At 51.0% G+C, this 4,595-nt stretch overlaps 1 long non-coding RNA gene across 1 annotated transcript in view; it reads right to left on the reverse strand.

Annotated features, from left to right (window-relative positions):
* Window positions 1–2,372: 2,372 nt before the first annotated feature.
* The window catches only part of LOC149434922 (uncharacterized), a 24,881-nt gene continuing 22,658 nt past the window's right edge, over window positions 2,373–4,595 (reverse strand). Inside the window, exon 3 of the long non-coding RNA XR_016308595.1 lies at window positions 2,373–2,522. This is a non-coding gene — a long non-coding RNA (uncharacterized LOC149434922). The remainder of the gene's footprint in view (window positions 2,523–4,595) is intronic.

Here is a 4,595-nt window from a genome sequence, read left to right on the forward strand (position 1 = left end):
GGTTCCACCCCCTACCCACCTCTTACCACCATCCCTTGGTTCCACCCCCTGCCCAGTACCACCCCTTTTAGAGAACTAAGTATCATTTTGTGGTGCTAAATAAGTTGTATGGAATTTGATAATGACAACAGCAGAAAAGCAGTAAAATAGATCACCTGCAGCCAGCAACAATAGATCCCCCTCCAGCAACAATAGATGCCCCACACAACAATACATCCCCCAGCAACAATGGACCCCAACCCAGCAACAATAGTTTCCCCCAGCAAACCTAGACCCACTCCAGCAACAATAGATCCTACCACAGCAACAATAGATCCCCCAAACAATAGAGCCACACAGCAACAATGGACTACCCACAACAAAATACCCCCCAGCAACAAAAGATCTACCCCAGAAACATTAGATACCCCTAACAGCAGCAACAGATCTCCCAGCAGCCAGCCTCAATAAACTCTCCAGCAGCCAGCAACCTCCCCCTCAACAGTAGATCCCTAAAAGCAACATAAGACCCCCCCAGCAGCAATAAATCCCCTCCAGCAACAATAGACCCTCACACAAAAACATCCGCACCAGTGACAATAGAGCCTCACACAGCAAGAACGGACCACCCACAACAAAATACCACCCCAGAAACAATAGATCCACCCGGCAGCAATAGAACCCAACCGACAACAATAGACCCTCACACAAAAATATCCCCACCAGTGACAATAGATCCCCCACATAACAATAGAGCCCTCGCACAGCAAGAATGGACCACCCACAACAAAATACCACCCCCAGCAACAAAAGATCCACCCCAGCAACATTGGACGACGCTGGCAGCAGTAACAGATCTCCCAGCAGCCAGCATCAATAGACTCTCCAGCAGCCAGCAACCTCACCCCAACAGCAGATCCCTAACAGAAACATAAGACACCCCCAGCAGCAATAGATCCCCTTCAGCAACAATAGACCCTCACACAAAAATATCCCCACCAGTGACAATAGATTCTCCCACACAACAAAAGAGCCCTCCCACAGCAACAATGGACCACCCCCAACAAAATACCCCCTCCAGCAACAAAAGATCCACCCCAGCAACATTAGACACCCCTAGCAGCAGCAACCGATCTTTCAGCAGCCAGCATCAATAGACTCTCCAGCAGCCAGCAACTCCCCTTCAACAGTAGATCCCTAACAGAAACATAAGACCCCCCAGCATCAATATGTCCCCTCCAGCAACAATAGATCCTCACCCAAAAACATCCGCACCAGTGACAGTAGATTCTCCCACACAACAATAGAGCCCTCACACAGCAACAATGGACCACTCCCAACAAAATACCCCTCCAGCAACAAAAGATCCTCACAGAAAAACATCCGCACCAGTGACAATAGATCCCCCAGCTGTCAGCTTCAATAGTCCCTCCGCACACCCCACACCCCTTGCCATTACATACAGTCAGTGCTGGAGGTGCCGGTACTGCGTTCCCGCTCGAAGAAAAGCCCTGAATATAACCATAGAACCATGGAGCAGCACAGTGGCTAAGTGGTTAGCACTTCCGCCTGGCAGTACTGGGGTTGTTGGTTTGAATCCCAACCACGGCACCACTTGCCTGGAGTTTGCATGTTCTCCCTGTGCCTGCGTGGTTTCCCTCCGGTTTCCTCCCAAAGACATGCTGGTAGGTGAATTGGCTCCTGTCTAAATTGGCCCTAGTATGTGTATGTATGAATGTGAGTTAGGGGCCTTAGATTGTACGCTCCTCGGGGGCGGGGACTGATGTGAATGTACAATATATATGTAGAACGCTGCATAAATAGACGGCGCTATATAAGTACCTGAAATATAAATTGCTCCGCCCACTGTCCCGAAATGACAAACAATCCTGTTATTTTTGGAGGGATGCGATTGGATGAGACACGCTCTGTTCTGAAAAGACTTTTTTTTCCCGCGTCTTGAAATGGATCATTTAGGATCCTCATCCTTTTATTTTCCCCCAGCATTGGTCATGTGATTTGCCTCATCCTTTTATTTTCCTCCAGCATTGGTCATGTGATTTGCCTCATCCTTTTATTTTCCCCCAGCATTGGTCATGTGATTTGCCTCATCCTTTTATTTTCCTCCAGCATTGGTCATGTGATTTGCCTCATCCTTTTATTTTCCTCCAGCATTGGTCATGTGATTTGCCTCATCTTTTTATTTTCCCCCAGCATTGGTCATGTGATTTGCCTCATCCTTTTATTTTTTCCCCCAGCGTTGGTCATGTGATCCGCCCCAGAGGAGTAAGTCGCCCGCCTTCCGCTTCTTAAAACGCAGAATATTACAAGGAACGCCAAGCCTGCATCCCATCCCCCGACCCCAGCGCCGTCGTACGACGAAGCTCACCTTCCCTCTCCTGCGGCAGGTCATGCAGGATTTTCTGGTAACATTCATACTGCGCCGTCATGATCTTGTTCCTCGTGACACCGAATGCCAAGACGTCTGCCTCGAAGGTGTCCTCCGCCTCCTCCGCCGGCCCCTGGATATTGGTGGATGCGGTCTAACGAAAAAAAAAAAATGCAACAGTTAGATGAGCAGATAATCGGCGACATTCACGATCGATATACACAGCCATTGGTACGTACTACCCAGGGGCGGACTCACCATTTGGAAACTCAGGCACTGCCCGAGGGCCCGGGGTCAGTAGGGGGCCCCATGAGATGCCCCTGGTACCTTTTTCATAGGCTTTTTTGAGTTTGGGTAAGGACACAGGGGCCCCATGATCCCCTATTGCCTGGGGGCCCCATGAGTTGTCAGTCCGCCCCTGGTACTACCATGTGACCCGCGGTCAGGTGCGTTGCTTTGGCCAATCACTGTCAGGGCGCAGTGCATTGTGGGCGAACACATGAACGGCCGATGTTTGAGTTGAACATTAGTTCCGATAAGCCCCCCCTCCCCCTCCCGGCGGATCCCCACAACCATCAAGCCCAAGCCTAATACTGGTAATGGCGGTGATCTTATAGTGGGACTGTGATAGTGCGGCAGACAATCTGGCGCTAGCTGACGCTGGCTGGGAGGTACACCAACCGACTGACACTGACATCAATAGTGACACTCAGTGGTGTACCGAGGCAGGTGCAGGGGGTGCAGCCCCTACTGGGTGACACCAACCGCACGGGGTGACACAGGACCTTCTCCACGAAAAGGAAAGTTGTAAAGCAAGCCGACGATCCCCGCAGGATGGATCGAATCTGCGAATTGGGGAGCATAATGGATCGGACCAGGGGCGGACTGACCATTCGAGCACTGGGGCAATGCCCGAGGGCCCGGGGTCAGTAGGGAGCCCCATGAGATGCCCCTGGTACCATAATCCCCTATTGCCCGGGGGCCCCATGAGTTGTCAGTCCGCCCCTGGATCGGACTCCCATCCATTAGGCTCAATCCGCAGATCCGATCCATTCTGCGGGGATCGTCGGAGGGGGTGTCACCAAGTGTGATCGCACCGGGTGACACCAACCCTAGGGACGCCTCTGGTGACACTACTACAGTGATCAGTACTGAACACGGGACTAATGACACCGGCTGGGAAGGGGTTAATATCTAGGGGCAATCAAGGGGTTAATTGTGTGTTCAACATTGCGGCACGCGTGTAACGTGTTGCTTGTACTTTACTGCACGCCTGTATATTCTCCTTGAATCGCTGTTCCCTGTACACAGAGTCGTGTGTTTTGTAAAGCGCTGTGATTGGACACCGACGATCGGCTGAAATCAGCTTCCAAAGTTGTGCTGTGTGCAGTCACAGGGCGGGTGTGCATCGGGAGCGAGAACGCACGCGCCCCCAAACCCATAGGGAGGCCGATCATGTATACAGTATATGCGTGATCGTGTCTGTACATGCCACCCGCTCACAGTAAATGGACTGTGGGCTGCACAAAGACCCAACCACAACCCTACGAAACACCTTTGGGATGAATTAAACCGCCAACTGTGAGCCAGGTCTTCTCATCCACCATCAGAACCTGACCTTATGAATGGGGACAAATTCCCCCAGACACCCTCCAAAATCTTGTGGACAGTGTTCCGGGAAGAGTGGAAGATGGTACAGCCATAAAGGAGGGTAATTGCATGGTGGAACTCCATAATAATGGCCATGGTTTTGTGTTCACATGCCCAGCTCCATAAAGACATGGATGACCAGTTTGGTGTGGAGCAGCTCAAGTGTCCTGTACAGAGCCCTGACCTCAACCCTACTGAACACCTTCAGGATGAATCAGAATGTCGATTGTGATTCAGGTCTTCTCATCCAACATCAGAACCTGACCTCACAAATGGTCACAAATTCCTACAGACACCTTCCAAAACATTGTGGAAAGTCTTCCCAGAAGATTTGAGGATGCTATAGCCACATGGGGGCCAACTCCATGTTACTGACCATGATTTTGGAATGGGATGTCCAACTAGCTCACATAGGTGTGGTGGCAAGGCCAGTTTGGTGAAGACCCTTTTCTGTTCCACCATGACTGTGCCCCTGTGTACAAATCCAACTCCATGAAGACATTGTGTGACCAGTTTGCTGTGGAGCAACTCAAGTGTCCTGCACAGAGCTTTGACCTCAACCCTACTGAACACCTTT

Source organism: Staurois parvus, unplaced genomic scaffold (genome assembly GCF_062004578.1).
Source record: "Staurois parvus isolate SC_StPar_1 unplaced genomic scaffold, SC_StPar_1.0 ptg001641l, whole genome shotgun sequence".
Classification (NCBI taxonomy): Eukaryota; Metazoa; Chordata; class Amphibia; order Anura; family Ranidae; genus Staurois; species Staurois parvus.